At 40.0% G+C, this 24,046-nt stretch overlaps 1 protein-coding gene across 17 annotated transcripts in view; it reads right to left on the minus strand.

Annotated features, from left to right (window-relative positions):
- The window catches only part of EVI5 (ecotropic viral integration site 5), a 241,613-nt gene extending 224,505 nt beyond the window's left edge, over positions 1 to 17,108 (minus strand). For 14 of the 17 annotated variants that reach the window (XM_045036203.1, XM_045036209.1, XM_023258908.2 and 11 more), the window contains exon 1: positions 16,974 to 17,106. The gene's annotated coding sequence lies outside the window, so the exon portion shown is untranslated. Of the gene's footprint in view, positions 1 to 16,973 lie in introns of all 17 variants that reach the window. The other 3 variants (XM_045036194.1, XM_045036193.1, XM_045036195.1) reach the window with 2 other exon arrangements.
- Between the last annotated feature and the right edge of the window lie 6,938 nt (positions 17,109 to 24,046).

Consider the following 24,046-nt stretch of genomic DNA (forward strand, 5'->3'; position numbering starts at 1 on the left):
CTCATGCTCTGTCTCAAAAATAAACACTAAAAAAAAAAACTGGGAGGAGAGAATGCTATCTAAGGGACACAGGAAGGAAAGAAGGAAGGAAGGAAGGAAGGAAGGAAGGAAGGAAGGAAGGAAGGAAGGAAGGAAGGAAGGAAGGAAGGAAGGAAGGAAGGAACAATTGGCTAAGAGTACTAGCTAACTAAAATTTGATCCTTTGAGCTGCACATAAAACAGCTATAGCTGAGGTGAAGTTCATGGGTAAGGAGCTAATAAGTCTGTTCCCTGACCTCAACCTTCCATTGATACAAACACAAAACTGTTTAAAAAAAAAAAAAAAGATATATCCACACACACAATTTTTTCCTGGCAACAGCAAGAGTATATACTAAAATACTGGCTTCCCTATGTTTGAATCTAGAAAGTCTGAAGAAGCACAAATTCAGAACAAGTCTCTCTCTTTTTTTTTCTGATTTTTTAACTTTTATTATTTTTTTTAACATTTATTCATTTTTTTGTTACTACTTAATTTTATTTATTTATTTTAACTTACATCCAAATTAGTTAGCATATAGTGCAACAATGATTTCAGGAGTGGATTCCTTAGTGCCCCTTACCCATTTAGCCCATCCCCACCTCCCACAACCCCTCCTGTAACCCTCAGTTTGTTCTCCATATTTATGAGTCTCTTCTGTTTTGTCCCCCTCCCTGTTTTTATATTATTTTATTTCCCTTCCCTTATGTTCACCTGTTTTGTCTCTTAAAGTCCTCATTTGAGTGAAGTCATATGATTTTTGTCTTTCTCTAATTTCGCTTAGTATAATACCCTCCAGTTCCATCCATATAGTTGCAAATGGCAAGATTTCATTCTTTTTAATTGCCGAGTAATACTCCATTGTGTATACAGATATAGATATAGACCACATCTTCTTTATCCATTCATCCATCAATGGACATTTGGGCTCTTTCCATACTTTGACTATTGTTGATAGTGTTGCTATACACATTGGGGTGCATGTGTCCCTTCAAAACAGCACACCTGTACCTCCTGGATAAATACCTAGTAGTGCAATTGCTGGGTCATAGGGTAGTTCTATTTTTTTGTTTTCTTTTGAGGAAACTCCATACTGTGGAGTGGCTGCACCAGCTTGCATTCCCCCCAACAATGCAAAAGAGATCCTCTGTCTCCGCATCCTCGCCAACATCTGTTGTTGCCTGAATTGCTCATGTTAGCCATTCTGGCAGGTGTGAGGTGGTATCTCATTGTGGTTTTGCTTTGTATTTCCCTGATGATGAGTGATGTTGAGTATTTTTTTCATGTGTCGGTTGGCCATCTGGATGTCTTCTTTGGAGAAGTGTCTATTCATGTCTTTTGCCCATTTCTTCACTGGATTCTTTGTTTTTTGGGTGTTGAGTTTAATAAGTTATTTATAGATTTTGGATACCACCTTTATCTGATCTTTATGTCGTTTGCAAATATCTTCTCCCATTTTGTCAACTGCCTTTTAGTTTACTGATTGTTTCCTTCACTGTGCAGAAGCTTTTTATTTTGATGAGGCCCCAACAGTTCATTTTTGCTTTTGTTTCCATTGCCTCTGGCGACATGTTGAGTAAGAAGTTGCTGCGGCCAAGATCAAAGAGGTTTTTGCCTGCTTTCTCCTCGAGGATTTTGATGGCTTCCTGTCTTACATTCAGGTCTTTCACCCATTTTGAGTTTATTTTTGTGTATGGTGTAAGAAAGTGGTCCAGGTTCATTTTTCTGCATGTTGCTGTCCAGTTTTCCCATCACCACCTGCTGAAGAGACTGTCTTTATTCCATTAGATATTCTTTCCTGCTTTGTCAAAGATTAGTTGGCCATATGTTTGTGGGTCCATTTCTGGGTTCTCTGTTCTGTTCCATTGATCTGAGTGTCTGTTCTTGTGCCAGTACCATACTGTCTTGATGATTACAACTTTGTAGTATAGCTTGAAGTCCGGGATTGTGATGCCTCCTGCTTTGGTTTTCTTTTTCAAGATTGCTTTGGCTATTCAGGGACTCTTCTGATTCCATACAAATTTTAGGATTATTTGTTCTAGCTCTGTGAAGAAGGCTGGTGTTATTTTGATAGGGATTGCATTGAATATGTAGATTGCTTTGGGTAGTATTAACATTTTAACAGTATTTGTTCTTCGTATCCAGGAGCATGGAATCTTTTTCCATTTTCTTGTGTCTTCTTCAATGTCTTTCATAAGCTTTCTATAGTTTTCAGTGTATAGATTTTTCACCTCTTTGGTTAGATTTATTCCTAGGTATTTTATGGTTTTTGGTGCAAGTGTAAATGGGATCGATTCCTTGATTTTTCTGTTGTTTCATTGTTGGTGTATGGAAATGCAACCAATTTCTGCGCATTGATTTTATATACTGCAACTTTGCTGAATTCATGAATCAGTTCTAGCAGTTTTTTGGTGGAATCTTTAGGGTTTTCCATATGGAGTATCATGTCATCTGCAAAAAGTGACAGTCTGACCTCCTCCTGGCCGATTTGGATGCCTTTTATTTCTTTGTGTTGTCTGATTGCAGAGGCTAAGATTTCCAATACTATGTTGAATAACAGTGGCGAGAGTGGACATCCCTGTCTTGTTCCTGACCTTAGGGGGAAAGCTCTCATTTTTTCCCCATTGAGGATGATATTGGCGTTGGGTCGTTCATATGTGGCTCTTATGATCTCGAGATATGCTCCTTCTATCCCTACTTTCTTGAGGGTTTTTATCAAGAAAGGATGCTGTATTTTGTCAAATGCTGTCTCTGTATCTATTTAGAGGATCATATGGTTCTTGTCCTGTCTTTTATTGATATGATGAATCGTGTTAATTGTTTTGCAGATATTGAACCAGCCCTGCATCCCAGGTATAAATCCCACTTGGACGTGGTGAATAATTTTTTTAATGTATTGTTGGATCCAGTTGGCTACTATCTTGTTGAGGATTTTTGCATCCGTGTTCATCAGGGAAACTGGTCTATAGTTCTCCTTTTCAGTAGGGTCTCTGTCTGGTTTTGGAATCAAGGTAATGCTGGCTTCATAGAAAGAGTTTGGAAGTTTTCCTTCCATTTCTATTTTTTGGAGAAGCTTCAAGAGCATAGATGTCAACTCTTCCTTAAATGTTTGGTAGAATTCCCCTGGAAAGCCATCTGGCCCTGGACTCGTTTTTTGGGAGATTTTTGATTACTAATTTGATTTCCTTACTGGTTATGGGCCTGTTCAAATTTTCTATTTCTTGCTGTTTCAGTTTTGGTAGTGTATATGTTTCTAGGAATTTGTCCATTTCTTTCAGATTGCCCATTTTATTGGCATACAATTGCTCATAATATTCTCTTATTATTGTTTTTATTTCTGCTGTGTTGGTTGTGATCTCTCCTCTTTCCTTCTGGATTTTATCTATTTGGGTCCTTTCCTTTTTCTTTTTGATCAAACTGGCTAGTGTTTTATCAATTTTGTTAATTCTTTCAAAGAACCAGCTTCTGGTTTCATTGATCAGAACAAGTCTCTCTTAAACTATATCACATATTACATGAATTTTTTGTTTAGTATACACAATATACCAAGCCCTGGGTCAAGAAGTGTGTTAAGCACTGTCACTCCATACCCAATATGAAATAAAAACGATTACCACTGTTCTGAAAAATCCTAAAATGGCAATTAGAATCTTCAACATAATTCTCCAAATAGGTAAACAATGAACAGATCATAGCAAAGTCCTAAAACTTCTACTTTAATGCTAGTTGTGTTAATTTAATTGCAATGATACTAACAGAGGAAAAGTGGGGCACCTGGGTGGCTCAGTCAGTTAAACATCAGATTCTTGGTTTTGGCTCAGGTCATGATATCACATTCTGTGAATTCAAGCCCTGTGTCTGGCTCCAAGCTAATGGCACAGAGCCTGCTTAGGATTCTCTCTCTTTCTCTTTCTCTTTCTCTCTTTCTCTCTGCCGTCCCTACCCTGCTCATGCTCTCCCTCTCTGTCAAATAAATGAATACACTTAAATAAAAGAAAAAAAAAGAAAAGAGACAAGAGACAAGAGAAGAGAAGAGAAGAGAAGAGAAGAGAAGAGAAGAGAAGAAAAGAAAAGAAAAGAAAAGAAAAGAAAAGAAAAGAAAAGAAAAGAAAAGAAAAGAAAAAAGAAAAGGCACTTGGGTGGTTCAGTCAGTTGAGTGTCCAACTTCAGCTCAGGTCATGATCTCAGTTTGTGAGTTCAAGCCCCACGTTGGGGTCTGGGCTAACAGCTCAGAGCCTGGAGCCTGCTTGGGATTCTGTGTCTCCCTCTCTTTCTGCTCACGCTCTCTCAAAAATAAATAAACATTAAAAAATAATTTTTTTAAAAAGTGATCAAATTATGAGAAGGAAATGTATGTTAATCAAAACTGGATAGAAGGATACATATGAAAAATCAGGAAATCCTGGCACAAATATACCAAATGTCAATGGGATAATAATTTTTTTTAACGTTTATTTATTTTTGAGACAGAGAGAGACAGAGCATGAATGGGGGAGGGTCAGAGAGAGAGGGAGACACAGAATCTGAAACAGGCTCCAGGCTCTGAGCTGTCAGCACAGAGCCCGACGCGGGGCTCGAACTCACAGACTGTGAGATCATGACCTGAGCTGAAGTGGGCCGCTTAACTGACTGAGCCACCTAGGTGCCCCTGGGATAATAATTTTTAAGAAGGTCCTCAGCATCTCAGCAAGGTAAAAGTACCATGTTCTATCAACAAGATACACGTGGCCTCCTCAAAAGTTATTTAAGCTCTTTTTCCTTGTCAGGAACTTGAAAAAAGGTTGAAGTGAATGTTATCTCCAATGCTTTCCTGTGTAACATTCTAGAGTCAAAAGAAAATTGATACAGTCTTATATAAAGATTTTCTTATGCAATAATTAGTTTCAATAAAATAAAAAAATCCCCAAAATGTTGCACCTAGAAAACTAAGGTCTTATTCCCTGAAATTTATATGCTAGGCTACAGAAACAATCAGAAGTTTGGGGGACAAATCAAGACAATGTGGGTACATACATTACCAAGACTAAATTTACATAGTTACACAATAACCTCAGACTCTCAGAAGATGTCAAAGAAGCATTTATGATTGCAAGAGATGTTTTTTTAATCTGATAATATTGAAGAAAACTAAAATATTATAAACTAGTAGGCATATCCACACCACTCTAGGTCTTATCCGCCACAGGGAAGTGGGTCTTCTGTCTAATCAAGTCAGAAGACCTCAGGCCTCATACTCCGAATTGTCCTGGAACTCAAGTTATCTCTCTCTTCCTCCCAGTTTCTGCTTTCAACTTTCAAACATGCTGCTCTGCCATATTTAAAAATCTCACTGAATTTTATTTATCCCTCTGAAAAGCCCTGGTCTCACAGCATCCTGCCACCTCTCATAGCTAAGCAACTGTAAACATGTTTACCTTTTCATTCTTCCCTTCCTCACCTTCCACTTTCTCACTACAATCTGGCTTTTGCCCTACCAATTTTCTGAAACCACACTTACCAAGGTCGCTCACCAAAAGCCTGTTTATTGATCTCTCTGCAATATATGACCAAGTATTATACTCTATCCTTTTACTTATTGTGATTTTTCTGATTAGAAAATACATGTTAATTACGAATTGAAATATCATAGAAAAAAATGGAAAGTTTAAATACTCTGTAATCCTACTCTCAAAGATAGCCTCTGTTAGCAATATGGTCTATCTCCATCAAGATTTCTTTTCTAGGGGCACCCGGGTGGCTTAGTCAGTTGCGCATCCAACTCTCAATTTCAGCTCAGGTCATGATCCCAGGGTAATGGGATTGAGTTCCATGTTGAACATGGAGCCTACTTAAGATTCTCTCTCTACTGCCTCTCTCCCTCTCCCCTGCTCATGCTTGCTTTAAAAAAAAAAAAAAAAAAAAATTCTTTTCTATACATATACTAACATAGGAGTATATATGTATATTTTTAACTTAACAAAAGTTAGAGCATACTATACATATTTCTTTGAGAATTTTTTTAATGTACCTTGATCTCCTGTCCTTGTTAGCATTATTAGTAACTTGATTAACAACCTCCTAAAGAGCTCCTCATCATAATACCCAAAGCATATGAATGTCACTTTAAAAAAAATTTTTTTTGTTTATTTATTTTTGAGACAGAGAGAAACAGAGCACGAGTAGGGGAGGGGCAGAGAGAGAGGGAGACACAGAATCTTAAGCAGGCTCCAGGCTCTGAGCTGTCAGCACAGAGCCCCATGCAGGGTTTGAACCCACCAACCTGAGATAATGACCTGAGCCAAAGTGGGATGCTTACCCAACTGAGCCACCCAGACACCCCTATGAATATTACTTTGTTATTTTTTAAACATTTATTTATTATTGAAAGACAGACCGTGAGTAGGAGAGGGGCAGAGAGAGAGTTAGACACAGAATCTGAAGCAGGCTCCAGGCTCTGAGCTGTCAGCACAGAGCCTGAAGTGGGGCTGGAACTCACGAACCGTGAGCCAGATCATGACTCGAGCCGAAGTCGGACGCTTAACTAACAGAGCCACCCAGGCACCCCTTTTAATATTTTTTTAAATGTTTATTTATTTTTGACAGAGAGACAGAGCATGAACAGGGGAGGGGAAGAGAGAGAGAGAGACACATGTATGAAGCAGGCTCCAGGCTCTGAGCTGTCAGCACAGAGCCCAACCCGGGGCTCGAACCCACAGACCACAAGATCATGACCTGAGCCAAAGTCGGAAGCTCAACCAACTGAGCCACCCAGGCGCCCCTGAATGTTACTCTAAATGACAAAAGAAGCTCGGCAGATTAAGTTAAGGATTTTGTGATGAGGAGGTTATCCAGATTAGCTGGGTTGGGCCCATCTGAAGATGTTAAACAGCTGGCTTAGAAGATGGAAGAAGGTGCAAAAATAATATAAAAACAGGGAGGGGCCAAAACATAAGAGACTCTTAAATATGGGGAACAAAGAGAGGGTTACTGGAGGGGTTGTGTAAGGGGGGATGGGCTAAATGGGTAAGGGGCATTAAGGAATCTACCTCTGAAATCACTGTCACACTATAAGCTAACTAACTTGGATGTGAAAGAAAGAAAGAAAGAAAGAAAGAAAGAAAGAAAGAAAGAAAGAAAGAAAGAAAGAAAGAAAAGAAAGGAAAGAAAAGAAAAAGAAAGATCCACAGAATGCAATGCAGTATATAAGTAATGCAACTCTAACAGCCGGAAAAGGCAAGAAAACAGTTTCTACCCTTGGGAACAGCCCTGCCAATATCTTGACTTTAGCCCTGTGAATCAGACCTCTGGCCCCCATAACTGTAAGAGACTTAATTTTTTTTTAAGCTAAGTCTGTTAATTTATTACAGTAGCAATAGGAAATACAGTATATACACACACCATATTACCTTAACTGTATATCATGCTATCATAAGAATGTACCACATTTTAGTTAGCAATCCTTTACTGATGGCTACTTGGGTTGTTTTCTTTTTTTTTTTTTTTCTTAAGTTTATTTATTTTTGTGAGCGAGAGACAGAGACAGAGAGAGAATCCCAAGCAGGGTCCACACTGTCAGCACAGAGCCCAAGGAGGGGCGTGAACTCACAAATGGCAAGATCATGACCTAAGCCCAGACCAAGAGTTGTATGCTTAACCAACTGAGCCACCCAAGTACTCCTACTTGGGTTGTTTTCAATTTTTTATTTTATACCAGGTGCCAAAAATACATCTAAACATTTGTGTAGTTCTCTAGGAGTTATTCCATAAAGTACAACTACTGGATCAAGAAATATGAAATTTCAGGGCACCTGGCTGGCTCATTCAGCAGAGCATGCAGCTCTTGATCTCAAGGTTATGAATCTGAGCCCCACAGTGGGTGTAAAGATTACTTAAAATAAAAAATAAATAAACAACAAAAGAAATGTGGTATTTCAACCTATATAATATATGAAAAATACATTATATACATTTTAAATATATAAATATATATATATTTAACAGATATAGAAACATGTAAATAACCTCCAAAAAGGCTGTACTTTTCTCTCCAAAATCTATTCTTCAGCTCCCTCTAATTACTGCCACACCAATATCCAAAAGCCTAGGACAGATACATTGGGGTCATCTGGCACCTCCCTTATCTTCACCCCACATACCACAGCTCTAGAATCCTTAAGATCCCCGCCCCCCCCCCCGCCCTGTCTAGTTCCTTGGAATAGGAGTACATCAATTTTCAACTCTATTACTTTACTGTGTGTTTTCCCTATCTTAAGTCTTGTGCTCCACTGTACCAGAATAAACTTTCTGAAACTCAGCTCTGATTTAACTAGACTCTTCACAGATTGCTGGCTGAAATGTGGAATGGTATAACCACTTGGGAAAAATTGTTTGTAACTGTCTTCTAAAGCTAAATATGCATCTATCCGCTGACCCAGTAATTCCACCTCTAGTTATTTATCCAATAGAAATGAAAATGTATGTCTCTAAAGAGACCAGTAGTCAAGTGTTCATAACAGCTTTATTCATAATAACCAAATGGGGAAATGGATAAACTGTATTATAGCTATACAATGGATTACTGCCCACCAATTAAAAAGAACTATTGATGTGAGCAACAACATGGCTTAATTTGAAAAACATTATGGTGAACAAAAGAAGCCAGACAGAGAAGAATACACTGAATTATTCAATTTTTATGAGAAGTTCAAGAACAAGAAAACCTAATTTGTGGTAAAAGATAACAACAGAGTCTGACTAAAAGAACCATGAAGGATTATTGGGGGGAGAGGTAAAGAGATTCACAAAGGCATATACATTTATCAAAACTCAAATGTATAGTTAAGTTCTATGTGTTTCACTGTAAATAAATTTACCTCACAAACTTTTAAAGCAATATTAAAATTTAAAACTTACTTCACTCAGCATTTTCCCTTACTAGTTATAAAAAGCCTCAATTAGGTAATTAATCACCTAATTACCTTTTTTAAAAATTTTTTTTTTTTACATTTATTTTTGAGAGACAGAGAGAGGCAGAGCACAAGTGGGGGAGGGGCAGAGAGATCGGGAGACACAGAATCAGAAGCAAGCTCCAGGCTCTGAGCTGTCAGCACAGGGCCCGACGTGGGGCTTGAACTCACAAACTGTGATATCATGACCTGAGCTGAAGTTGGACGCTCAACCAACTGAGCCACGCAGGCGCCCCTTAATTACCTTTTTTTAATCATCTCACTCAGAAACAAGAATGTATCAATTGTGCCTTCCCCTGGAGTTTATAAATTGTGTGAGAGCAAGGATTTTGTCCATGTAGAATAGATCACCATTATCTTCCCAATACCTATCATTATGTTTGACACAGAGGAGATGCTAAGTATGTTATCTTTGGTGGTTCTTAATGATTTATTGACAACTGTATAACTTCTTTAAATTTCTAGATCACTTACTGATTCATTTTTCTGATCTTGTATGTTTACATATAAATGTACCATCATGCTTGATAACAATTACAAACCTCGCTCATCTGGGGCACCTGGGAGGCTCAGTCGGTTGAGCCTCCGACTTCAGCTCCAGTCATGATCTTGCAGTCCTTGAGTTCAAGCCCCAGGTCAGGCTCTGTGCTGACAGCTCAGAGCCTGCCTGCTTCAGATTTTGTGTCTCCCTCTCTCTCTGCCCCTCCCCCTGCCTCAAAAATAAATAAAAGACATTTAAATAAATAAATAATAAATAAGTAAAATAAACCTTGCTCATCTGACACTAGAAAAGAAGCTTCTCCACATTTTCAAAAAGGCAGGTTGAGTCTTTAACTTTGTGCTCATCTCTTACATGTATTTCAAATAAATATTCAAAGGCAGACTTTTCATGGGCTTATTCCCTAAAATTCATTCTTTTTTTAAATTTTTTGTTTTATTTATTTTTGAGAGAGAGAGAGAGAGAGAGAGAGAGAGAGAGAGAGAGAGAGAGAGAGAAATGAGGGAGGGGCAGACAGAGAGAGAGGGAGACACAGAATCTGAAGCAGGCTCCAGGCTATCAGCACAGAGCGCAATGCAGGGCTCAAACCCACGAACCATGATATCGTAACTTGAGCCGAAGTCAGCACCTTAACTGACTGAGCGACCAGGTGCCCCCAAAAAATTCATTTTCAATTTACTTCAAGCTCTATCTTCTCACCATCAAGTCTTCTCAACTATCCTAATTTCTGGTATACCTGAAGATATTAAATTTTCCTTCTCTCATGTATCTCACTTAGATATATTATACAATTGTTCATTAGAGCTACGCTTTTATCCAGTATCTGTTAGCACTGATCTAACAAATTTACTAGCATAATTTATGAAAATACTAGATCCATTTTTAACATAGCAAAAAATCTATACCAGGCCAAAAAAGAAGACAGCTATTAATCATTTGAGCACCAACCCAAAGATAAGACAAAATCCCCCTCTTCACTTTTATATCAATGCTTGCACTTTCCTACGAAAAACAAGAGCAATGATCAATAACAGCCAGTTCTGTTCCTCTCTCTCATCAAGGTCCCTTCCAACAACACAGGAACCAGCAGTTCCTCACGGAGAGAGCCCTAATCATCAACTCACAGGACACTGAAAAGAACAACCAACAATGAAGACCCAGATAGCCAGTCTGACCAGCTTTATGGAACACTTTTCAGAGTATAATTGTGAGGGGTGGATTAGTACAAAGAACAATTAACAAGCACTAAACCCACATTATCTTTGGCCACTTAAAGGATAAACTTCAAAAGGCATAGGCAGGGAAAGCTCTCTATAAGTACAGATATCATTAAAAAAAAAAAAAAAAAGGTGGAAATAGCAACAAACACACCAGGCCATTTGAAATAATGAGCAACAGTCAACGGGTTCTATCCACAAAACACTAATTAACCTACATGTTTCCAAAAGGGCATTTTAGCACAGAAAAAGATGGACATAACTTAAAGGTAAATACTTTAAATTGTATACACTTGGCCTAAGAGAAAACAAATGATTTCATTGCGAACTTTTTGTTAAAAACTTTTTTTTTTTTAATGGTTATTTATTCTTGAGACAGAGACAGAGCGTGAACAGGGGAGAGGCAGAGAGAGAGGGAGACACAGAATCTGAAACAGGCTCCAGGCTCTGAGCTGTCAGCACAGAGCCCGACGCGGGGCTTGAACCGTAAGACCATGACCTGAGCCGAAGTCGGACGCCCGACTGAGCCACCCAGGCACCCCAAAAACTCTGTCTTAAAGACCACCATTTGGAAACCTACTGACTTAATGTTTTTAAAAAAATAAATAGGGACGCCTGGGTTGCTCAGTCGGTTGGGCGTCTGACTTCAGCTCAGGTCATGATCTCACAGTCTGTGAGTACGAGCCCTGCGCCGGGCTCTGAGCTGAAGCTCAGAGCCTGGAGCCTGCTTCAGATTCTGTGTCTCCCCCCTCTCTGCCCCTCACCTATTTACACTGTTCCTCTCTCTCTCAAAAATTAAAAAAACATTTTAAAAAATTTTAATAAAGAGTGCAAAGAATCACAAAACTATTAGAGAAGCTTAACATAAAACTTTCAGTGGGTGGTTTTAGCTAATTATCAGTTTATGTTAACTATAAACTAAGATCTCTACAACCTTAGTAATAGTTTCCAATTTTTTATGGTATGGAATCCTTCTTCAAAATTAAAAATTCTTCTCCCATGACCACAGTTGGATTGAAATATTATGGATTGAAATGACAAAACCACCATGACTTTTTAATAACTTTTATGTTACAAATATGCAAGATTTATTCATTCACTATTAAATGTTTAAGGTCTATATGGATTTTCAGAGCCCTTGCAGAGATACACAGCTCAATCTGTTTCCTCTAGTCACTAATCCCCTCTTTCCCATGAGTTTCCCACTTTTGTAAATCATCAGAGAGAGCACCATTTGGCTTACCTTTAAAACCATTCCCAATCCTGAGAATGTATGATTCTGGGACAAGTACTTCTCAAAAGAATTTGGGGATTTCTAGAGAAAGGTCCCAATATATTTGGGACCCAATATTTTGTCCCTCCCGACACTCCAGGTAACAGTAAAGAAATTTAAAAGCTATAATCCTTCAAGGAGCAGACAACAGTGAAGGGCAGATGGCAACACATTTTTATAATGAAAGCAGATGATTAAGGTTAGGTTGGCAGATAGAACACACACATCTAATTTTCCTCCCTCATAAAAACTCTACTAAAACAAGGAAAAAGATGTTGTTGTGTTCTATTTTTAGCTCATAAACCATAAGGACAGGGAGAATGGAAAAAGAGACAACAGCAATAAAATTTTGGAGGCTGGAAAGAAGATGAATGAGTGGTAACTGACTTTGTCAAAGACAGCCAAATTACAAGCCAGCAGTGCTGGCAATTTAGAACAAACCCAATTTATACTACACAATCCTCAAAAGGCTTAGGAACTGCCAGAACAAAGAGGAACAAGGGAGACCCAAATAAGAAAGGATCAGGTGAAAGCTGTGAACAGTTAGAAACCTAGACCCCGTTCCTTCTCCAAGCTGCTGAGTAGCCCATACTCAATGCAGCAGCTGACTGGAGATTTATTCTCTCAAGAGAGCAAACCATAAAAGGTAGAGGACATAAGTATCCCAACAAAAAGAAGCAAATCATGTGACCTTATATACTGAATGTTCTATGATTCATTCTCCAGCCGTGTTTCTTGAATTCCCAGATCACTAGCTACCAAACCTCTACCCTCCAAGCACAAAACTGGAAGATACTCTCTGGGCAATGTGGCCAGACCAAAAGGAAAGACAGAAACCCTGGAGTAGCTAGCTTCAAACAGTCCAAGTGAACCAATGGTTTCAATATTGACCACATAGGGGAATCACCTGGACAACTTCAGAAAATACCGATGTTAATCTATAGGGATAGAAATCAGAATAGCAGTTGCCTCTGGGCAGGGAGTGGGGAAGAGAGAACAAAGATATACTAAGGAATTTTACAGGGTTTTCACAATGCTCTGTATCCTATTAGTTACATGGGTGTATACATGGCAAAATCAAACTATTTACTTAAAATGTGTGTGTTTTACTGTAGGCAATCATATCTGTTTAAAAAATATTGCTACCTGGGTCCTACCCTCAAAGATTCTGTTGTATTTAGTCTAGCAGTGTGTCTCTATTTTTTTTAAGCTCTCCACGTGATTCTACAGTGCAACCAAAATTGAGAACCACTATTCCATGCAGGAGATTATAGAGTAAAACTGGAAGTCAATAAGCCCCACCTACAAGCTCAGGGCTTCCAATCAGCTTTTAGTCCCCACTCTCAATCATGAAAAAACCAAGGATTATCAAAACTCTGAGGAGGGCCTCAATTACAGAAAAAAGAGTAACTTAGAGGAAACAAACTACACAAGGAAAAGAAAGCTTAAAGAGACTATCTTTAACATTCTCAGATACCTCAACACATAACAAGAAAGAGATGGAGGAATACATAATTGGGTAGAGGACAGGAAGCCAAACCTACAGGCCTGCATAAGGGAATACAGTCAAGAAGCTGATCTACAGGGCACCTGGGTGGCTTAGTCGGTTAAGCATCTGACTCTGGATTTCAGTTCAGGTCATGATGCCAGCACGGAGCCTGCTTGGGATTCTCTCTCCCTCTCACGTGTGTGCCAGCTCACTCTCCCTCAAAATCAATAAACTTAAAAAAAGAAGAAGAAGAAAGAAAAAGGGGGGGGGGGGAGCTTATTTGCCTCACTCACAGAACCCCAGGAAGGCTCAGGACTTGGAAGTCTCCAGACAGTATATAGTCAGGATGGGAAAGGTATGGGGCTGAAGAGCAGGTTAGTAATTTAAACTCTGCAATATATAGGCCTTTTAGTTTCTCTTCATTTATGTCCTCTCATGAATTTATTCCCTAAAAACAGTGACTTGGAGAGACTCCAGACTCAAAAAAGTAGAATGAAGCTAAGGCTGAAAGCCAAGGAATTAAGCAGAAAAGCATGTATTGTGAATAGCAGCCCCTATCTACCCACAGCCCAATTCCTTTGCTCAGCACTCAGAACAGTGCCAGCCAAGCATATTACCTCCCCCACTCTCACCCCTACCCAGTTGAATTTATATGTCCTTTTTGCATGCTGCCAAACCAATTTTCATAATAGCACTTATAGGTCTCTTCTTGAATTTCTACTTACCCTCCTAGATTCTAAACCCCTAAAGGCAGGGGAAGCATCTTAATCAGCTTTGTATCCCCAAAGTTCTAACACAGTGATTGTCAATATACTCAACACTCTAGAACTCTTTAATTGGTCCTAGACACTACACCAAAGGAAAAAAAAAAAAAAAAAGAAAGAAAGAAATGAAAAGAGAAATAACAAACAAACCAGCTTAGAAAACTAGAACATACAAGGTGTAGTTTAGATTAGGTCGCAAATGAAGATTCAAGACTTAGATCAGCTGTACTTTTTTTTTTAAGTTTATTTATTTATGAGAGAGAGAGACAGCACAAGCAGGGGAGGGGCAGAGGGGGAGAGGGGGAGAGGGGGAGTCGGGGGAGAGGGAGAGAGGCATAGAATCTGAAGCAGGCTCCAGGCTCTAATCTGGTCAGTGCAGAGCCTGACACAGGGCTCGAACCCACAAAGTGTGAAATCATGACCTGAGCCAAAGTCGGACGCTCAACCAACTGATCCACCCAGGTGCCCCATATCAGCTGTACTTCTACATACTGGCCACAAGTATTTTAAAATATCACTTACAATAATGTCAAAAATTTCAAATACCTAAGATTAAACAATAAAAGATGTGCAAGACTTTTACACAGAAAACTACAAAACATTACTGAAATTTTAAAAGACCTACATAGAGATATATACTATGTTCATAAATTGGAAAACTCGATATTAAGATGTCAGTACTCTCCAAATTGATAGATTCAATTCCAATTTCCAAAATTTGTTGAAATTGACAAGAAGATTCTGAAATTTATATGGAAATGCAAAGAGCCAAAACTGTCCATTATTAAGGAACAAAGCTGGAGGCCTTACACTATCACACATCAAGGATTATACAATTACATTAATACAGGAATATTGGTGCAAGGATAACAAATAGACCAATAAAACAATATCCAGAAACAGATCCACACTTAAACAGTCACCTGATTTGTGAAAAAGTGCCACCAGTGCAGAGGGACAAGTATGGTTATTTTCAATAAACAATGCTGGGTCAAAAAGATACCCACCTGGTAAAAAGTGAATTTTGACCCCCTATAATCCATGGAAAACTTGCTATAAATTGTACGCTTTAAATGTGAAAATTAAAACAAAAATTTTGTAAGGTAACACAGGAAAACATCTACATATTCTTAGGCTAAGCAAGATTTCTTAAATAGGAGACAAAGCAGTTATCATAAAGGAAAAAAGTAAATATACTTCATTAAAATTAAGAATGTCCATCCACCAAAAAAACACCATTAAAAGAGTGAAAAGACAGAATGGAAATAAGATAAATTATGTATAATTTATAGACAGGGTGTGTGTGAACCTCCCAGAAAGGACTCATATCCAAAATATTATAAATTAAAAAAATAAGACTCAGGCATTTTACAAAAGACCTATAAATAGCCAATAAAAGATAAAACCACAATCATCAAGAAAATGCAAACTAAAACCAAACTAATATATTACTGCACTTCTATCAGAATAGCACAAAGGTTTCAAACTGACAAGCACCAACAAGGATGTGGGGTAACTGGATTAAAATTCTCTAATTAGCACAACCACTTTGTGAAAATGTTCAACAGTATCTAATACTTGAGTTTATCATCCACATACCTCACAAACCAACAATTCCACTCCTAGGTATAAACCCCAACTTAGTAATGTTCTGTTTCTTGATCTGTGGTGGTATACTTAGTAAAAATCCTTTACCTACCCACTTAGGATTGTGCACTTTTTCTGCATAGTATACTTTAATAAGCTTTCTAAGTTTCCTTGACACACAGTTCTCAGAGACCTTAAGGCTAGCATTTTAGAATAGACAAGAAGCTTCAGGTAAATTCAAGACAGGTTACTTAAAAAAAAAAAAAAAAAGCTATTAACACATTATCAGCCCAGAACAAAGGCAAAAACCACCAACAGATAGTTTTACTTGGTCTTCAAAGAACACTGGATTTCTTTCTTTCAGCAAAGAAAGGGGTTTATTATTCTACACTGCAACCCAAAGAAAAGATATCTTTGCAAGAAAATACTGCTTTTCAAAATCACCTCTAACAACAAGGATAGGAGGAAAGCAAAGGAACCATCCCAAAAGTTTTGGTTCAACTCCTCGGGGAAAGGATGACAAATGACTTGATCTAAAACGCCCAAAGAAACAGACACAAAGAAATCACGGCAATTCTAAAACAAACACGAACACCACAATTCCATCTACCGGAAATTCTGCGGTTAATTTGAGGCTTGCCCCGCTAGTCATAAGGTGATTCAGTGATGGCTACTAACGCTGTCCAAGGATACCCCAGGGAGTCACCTAGCACACCTGGCTTGCCCATCACTTGCCTGGCGACTCTTCCTTGCGCAGAATCCCGGAGGCCAAATGAAGACGCCAACTTTGCAAGTAAGGGCGCAGGTGGTCTCACTCCATCGGGGCACCCGGAGAGAACGGACTTCTGGCCTCGAGGGCGGGCATGAAACGTCAGTATCCCACACAGGATTTGAGAGAAAGCGCCCCCGAAGCTCCCCGTTCCCTCCACCTCCCTGGAACTCCACTGGGAGACCAGCTAGCGAGTTTTCTCCTCAGAGCCCACGGGAGGACGGTCCCGGGCCGCCGCGGCCTCAGGGAACTTAGGCCCTGGCGGGGCCGGGCGCGCCCGCCCCGCTCGCGCCGCAAGTTTGGTGGCGGCCCCCACTCGCCGCGCCTCGGCCCCGCCGTGCGCCCCGCGGAACCCGGGCTCGCGGCCCATCCGGCCTCCCGGCCCGCCCGGCCTGGCGCGGCGCCCCTCACCTTGGAAACGTTGGGTGGACTCCGCCGTAAACATTAACTTCCCATCCAGCCGGCAGCCTCGCCGCCGCGTCTCAGCGCCTCGGCCCCGGCTTCGACTCCGCGGGCCGCCTTCCCCGCCCGTTCTCAAGCGCCGAGCTCACTGACGAGCTCAGAGCCGCCTCCAACCCTCAACCACCCCTCTGGGCACCGCCACTGCCTTAACTACTACCCGACCCCAACCCTGCCCGCCCGCAGGCTACTCCAGGGTCTGGCCGGCCGCGTCAGGAAAGCCCAAGGCGCAGGCGCGGCAGAGCCTTAAAGAGACCGGCAGCCTCTACCGCATAATGGGTTCGAGCAGGTTAGGGGCCGGGCAGCCGGTCGAGAAAAAGAGAAACCGAAGGGATTGGGCCGTGGGGAACGGGGGCGGGGAAATCCCTCTCCCTCCTCCGCCTCTCTTTCAAAGGGCCAGCCCTCAGCCTTACAAATTGCAGACTTCCCCAGTCTCCTGAACCGCCCCTTGCCTGTAAGAGCAGCACAGGACACACCCCCTCGGGGGCCCGAGAAGACCCCAAGCTTGGAGATGCAGGCTTTGCGCTACCGCATCGCCCACGCTCCTCCTAGGCCGCGGGCACGCGACGCAGACGCGCAGGCTTCGAGAGGCCGTCCCGGCTCCCCGAGAGGTGACTTAGGTCACTCTGAAAAACAATAATCAGTGTGCAAATAGCACTTATGATTGCAAATCCATCTACCATCAGTCATCTCGACAAACTGGGTTTATGCAGAGTCCCGCAGGGGGCAGAACCTGGGCACAAATACATGCAGTCCAGCCAGGCAACCATCCAGTATCAACGAAGAAGTTCTTAGAAGTACGTACTTAGTTTGGGACAGAAACTGTCTACTAATTCCGGTCTAACCCCGGGAAAAACAGGCAAGAAAAATAATAAAGGTAATACAAATTGCCTTCATTATACATTTAGAAGTTACAAAGTGGGAGTAAGTATCAGCACAAAAAAAAAATCCAAAATTGTTTGCCTAGAAATTAGATAGTCCCTGGTTATTTTCTGACGCAAATTTACGGTTTCCTGAAAGGGTTTCACTGTAGTAAGCATTTCATAAAAAGAAAAGCGCTCCACTTTTTTTTTTTTTAACAGGCTTAGGAAACACTAAAAAATAGGAAGTAGAGCCATGCCCTCCATCCAGCTAAAAACTTTGAAACCTTGAAATTTTATGAGGCAAATTTTTTCATAACTTTTAGGTCATGCCATTATTTAAAGTTAATTTCAATTGACAATTTTATTGCAACTGAATCCATTTTGTATAAGAAAGCTAATAGACATCTTGAAAAATCTACCTTTCCCTCCTATATTATATCTATCAGCAAATCCTGTTGATTTCACCTTTGAAATTTTCTTTGGATCTGTTCTCTTCTATCTCTTCCATCACCACCCTAGTCCACCTGTATGGGGGTGGAGGGGTGCCTGACCTAGTCTTCTAAATGGCTTTCCCACATGCCCCTTAGTTCCTCTCTCATGTCTTCTCGGCACAAAAGGCTATGTGACCAAGTCACTTCCCAGGTAAACCACTTTAATAGCTTTCCATTCTCTTGGACAAAAACCCTCAGCTAACCAAGCCCAATATGGTCAGATGTCTGGCCCACCTCTTCTCTCCATCTCTTCTCACTGTTTAGACTACCCGTCTCCTCCATCCTGCTGTCTCTTTTCCAGCCACACTGGCCTTTTCCAATCCTTCAAATCTTCCTCTCTTGACAGAGCTTTTGCATATGCTTTGCTCAATGCTTAGAAATCTTTTCCAACCCTCAAACCCCTAACCTCAGTCGGCTCTTGTCTGTACCTCTGAGGAGCACCCTTGGACCTCCTCACCTTGGTCCCTTCCTATCATACTGCACTGAAACTGTAGTTGTATGATTATTTTGTTGAATTTTTATTCCCTCCTCAACTGGATTATTACATCCATAAGTCCAGGAGCTTGGTTTTCTTTGATTCGTAGTAGTTGTATTTCCATATTTGTCAATATGTATCTGTTTAATCAATGACTGAAAATCACAGAATGTTAGAATTTGAACTAGATGTGGTTTAAAGATTACCTAAGTCGTGTACAAAATGTCACAATTTGACATTTGTAATCAGAATCTAAAAATAACTCCAGTTATTTGTAAAACTGATTTCATATTGTTTTAACTGGGCTGTCACAAGATTCTTTGGGCAAACTTTAAAACAGAGTTCTCAAATCACCTTGTAAAAACCACTGTATTAATAATGGCTACAGGATGGGCCCACATGGAACTAATAACACTTGCTGCTTCAAGAGAGGAAAATAGGGTGACTGGTAGACAGCAGTAGATAGGAGACTTTTGACCGCCTGCCCTTTTGTACCTTTTCAATTTCTAACCATGTGAATATGTTACCTACTAAAAAATAAATAAGTGACACAAAAGAGTGCTTACTGTATGATTTTATTTATTTGAAGTTCCAAAACAGGCAAAACTAATCTGTGGTGGAAAAAAACAGAACTGGTTGCCTCTGACAGGGAATTTATTGGGAAGGTACAGGAGAGAAATTTCTGGGTGATAAAAATGGTCTAAATCTTGAAAGCGTGTGAGTTACACAAGTGTGTTTGTTTTGTCAAAAAAAAAGTGTGTGGTTAACATTTCAATTAATGTGAATTTTACCTAAAAAAGTATATAAAAATAAATGCGGCATACTATTTTAAAAATAAGCTAACACACGGTTGAGCACTGTGTGTATGAGTATTGGCAAGGGCTATACATACATTATCTCTCTTAATCTTCATAGTATGCTCATCAGGCAGGTATTTATAACCCCCTTGCATATGAAAAAACTGAGACTTAGTAAATACCAAGTAACTTGCCCCTATTTATACCAACTGAAAAATGGTGAGACAGAGCTTGGAATCCATTCCGTCTAATGCCAAGTGGTTTATATATATTGTCCACTAGATCAAGAGCTTTGCAATGATTGGAATCATGGTCTGTCTTAGGCTTCTCAGTAGCCCAAGTGCTTTTTTGCATACTTGCTGTTCAATGTATTTTCAATGAATGGTAAATAATAAGCTTGGTGATTTTATTGATTGAAATTATATATATATATATATATATATTTTAATGTTTATTCATTTTTGAGAGAGAGACAGAGAGTGAGCAGGGGAGGGGCAGAGAGAGAGAGAGACACAGAATCTGAAGCAGGCTCCAGGCTCTGAGCTGTCAGCACAGGGCCTGATGTGGGGTTCGAATTCACGAACTGTGAGATCATGACCTGAGCCAAAGTCGGGCACCCAACCCACTAAGCCACCCAGGCACCCCGAAATTATATTTTTTAATTGGCCCTACACATATACATATATAGAAAATATATATACATGCCCATATATTCCAAATAATGTAAATAATCAGCACTGCTGTGCTAAATGATGAGATACTTTATTTTAAATGAAGTCATTGGCCTGAGGAAAGGAGTTTTTTCCATTAGCCCTGACCCTCCAGCAATCTCCCTGGTTTACGCCTTTCCTTCACTCACTCAATTTTTTTGACAAAAGAGCTTACACTTTAACTTGTCACTGAAATAGCTCAATCTAACCAGAGAAATAGCTAATTCTGATTTCTCACAAGTGCTTGAGCACTTGCGTAAGTGAAATTCCACCGTGTGAATTCCACACCAACACCACCTCTGCTCCAGCTCTCCACCACTCTGCTGTTCACACTCTGGAACTTCAAAATAGAGGAAGCATGGGTGCAGTGGGCAGTGGCACCCACCTTGGAGACAAATTTGAGGTCAATTCAATTAGCAATTCAAAGTTTTCTCTGTTCTAATGTTGCAACCCCTTGGCATTGATTTTTGTCACTGTACAGGATAGCGTCTGAGCTCTATTCCCTCTAAACCTGGCAAGGGTTAAATCTCAGAACACCATGCTCTCAAGTGCCAAAGGTGTTTTATAAGTCAGGCATGTGAGTCATTGCTCACAGAAAGGAAAAGCAAAGGAGGCATTTCCTTGAGAGGCAAAAACTACCCAGTATGTATGGATGAGGAACTCACCAGTGTAGTCAAACCCATTTGTGAACAACACCCCACACTCACCCTGGTCTCCTGGCATTTGCGGCTGCCTTAGAGAGCCAGGGCATCTCAGTTACATTCTCTGACTGCACTGTCCAATACAGCAGCCACCAGCCACATGTGATTGGTTTACCTTTAAACTTAAATTAAAATTTGAGTTTCCCATTCCCACTCACACATTTCAAGCGCTCAATAATAGTCACACATAGCTACTGGCTACTATCTTGGACAGCACAGATATAGAACATTCCATCCATCGAAAGTATTCTTGGCAGTGCTCTACTAGAAAAAGGAGAGGGGCATCCGAGTGGCTCAGTCACTTAGGGTCCAGCTTTGGCTCAGGTCATGATCTCATGGTTTGTGAGTTCAACTCCCACATCAGGCACTGCACTGTCAGCTTAGGATTCTCTCTCTCCCTCTCTCCCTCTGCCCCTCCCCAACTCAAACTCAGCCTCTCTCTCTCTCTCTCTCTCTCAAAATAAAAAAAGTTAAAAAAAAAAAAAAAGAGGGGCACCTGGGTGACTCAGTCAGTTAAGCTTCTGACATTGGCTCAGGTCATGATCTCACAGTTCCTGGATTCGAGCCCTGCATCGGGCTCTTGCTGCATTGGGCTCCAGCTCAGAGCCTGGATTTTGGATTCTGTGTCTACCTCTCTCTCTCCCTGCCCCTCCCCGGCTTGCTCTCTCTCTCTCTCTCTCTCTCTCTCTCTCTGTCTCTCTCCCTCTCTCTCTCAAAAATAAATAAAAACATTAAAAATGAATGAATGAATGAATGAATGAATGAATGAATGAATGAAAAAGGAGAAACAATACTCCGGTGCAACTCCTAATGTTCAAAATATTCTGCTTTGAAAAAATGAAAAAGTTCATGATGAAATAGTGAAAGCCTATTTCACTTGGCTCATTGCTTTCCACAACATGAATCCAAATTTAAGTTAAGCACAAAAGTTGTGGCCTCTCCAGGTATTGAGGTTATGAGGATGGCTTTAAACTTACCACTTTACTTCTACCATATTCTATTGTTTGCAAGACACATTATCTTAGAAAGAACATTGTTAATTGACAGAAGTCTATTGCCCTCTCTTGGCACTTCGTGCACAGGTAGAGAGACTAGATCTGCCACAGTTGTGGTAAACAACCAGCTCTCTGGCTCTAGAGTTTGGGCATCATTTTTATATGTGATATTAGACATTCACACTATCAATCCAACAACAGCTTCTAACCAAAATGAGACATCAATAGAGTGCCAATTTTTATCCCACCCAGCAAAAGCCTGTTCTTTTCTTGACTTTCTGAGATAACTGTTTTAAAGCAAGATAAAATTTGCTGCCTCTAGAACAGTAATTCCACATAAACTATCCAATTATCTGGGAACTAGTAACCTCTACATTCATGCAAGTGACTAGATTGTGACCTAAAATTTCAAGTGTGCTTGTCAAAATTGTGCTTTAACCTCTTTGAGATCCAATCTTATCATCCATAAACTGGAAATAAGAATAATCATATCTACCTAAGCACTGAAGTGACAGTTAAATGAAATAGTATATGCAAGGCACATAATAAGCATTCAACAAATGGTAGCTATTGTAATTGCTGTTATCCAAAGCCACAAAGCACCAAGGTGCAAAATTAAAAAGAATAAGGATTTTTTTTAAAAGACTCTGATTAGAAAAATCCTGACTCTACCACCTGTTAATGGGTCTTTAAACTCTGTAAGTTGGGGCGCTTGGGTGGCTCAGTCGGTTAAGCAGCCGACTTCGGCTCAGGTCATGATCTCGCGGTCCGTGAGTTCGAGCCCCGCGTCGGGCTCTGTGCTGACATCTCAGAGCCTGGAGCCTGTTTCAGATTCTGTGTCTCCCTCTCGCTGACCCTCCCCTGTTCATGCTCTGTCTCTCTCTGTCTCAAAAATAAATAAAAATGTTAAAAATAAATAAACAAATAAATAAATAAATAAACAAACAAACTCTGTAAGCTTCTGTGTCTTCATCAGGCAAATAAGAGTTGCCAAAGATTGATGTATTGTGAGATGTGTTATTTCATGTGAAAATGGTCTAACAGTAAAGCACAAACTTTAGCTAATGTTAATTAACGCTCTGCCCTCTCCTCCACAAAAAAAGGATGAAGAAGCTACATTAAGAAGGCATTACTTTACAGTAAAATTAATTTAGCTTTTATTACAAACTGCACTCCTAAACAACAAGGGAAGCAACAACTGCTGAAGTCATCATTGAAAGACCACACAACTTTCAACATTATCACCATGTGGAACTATGAATGAATACTGTGGTACCCAGTCATTTTTCTCAGCTATTCTTTTTCTCCACATGAGAAATTTGAAGACCTTATGGACTCATCAGTTCTCCTCTGAGAATGTACATTCAAAAAAGATAACCAGTAGCTAATTACATCAAGGGCAGAAACTACTGAATTACAAAAAGTCAATTACTAAAATACCTTTCTTACAGGTGCAAAATTAAACCTAACACTCCATAAATTCTTGTTAATCCCTCAAATAGTCAAAATACAATAACATTCTTAAAATAAAACTGAATAAGTGTTGCCAAGCTGTTCTGTGTTTCAAAGACTAAGCAACGTATATAAACTCTAACTCGATAACAAAATATTTCCTGTTGCAGTGCTTACATTTTTATAAGTTCTAATAGAAAATCAAACACTGTAGACATTTGCCTGTTTCCCATTAGCATTTCTGAAGGCAGCAGTCATTTTGGTAACCATGATAAGCAGAGAAGACCAGGAGACTAGGGATTTCAACTGAATTTATAGCTGACTCATAGGGAGTGTTTACAATGACATTGCCACTGGGATCCACCCATTTAACACCCTTTCAGTTCCCTATACATATGTTAGTAGGACCTTTAGAGGAAGCTGGGAATGTGGAGGACTAAAAATGCAGTAACCAAAGCTTTTTGGTCTTATGAAAAACTAATTGATTTTGTTTTTCTTCCACCTTTCCTTCCGCTCTATTTTCCTCCCTTCCCCCTACCTC

The sequence above is a fragment of the Felis catus genome, chromosome C1 (genome assembly GCF_018350175.1).
Source record: "Felis catus isolate Fca126 chromosome C1, F.catus_Fca126_mat1.0, whole genome shotgun sequence".
In the NCBI taxonomy this organism is placed as follows: Eukaryota; Metazoa; Chordata; class Mammalia; order Carnivora; family Felidae; genus Felis; species Felis catus.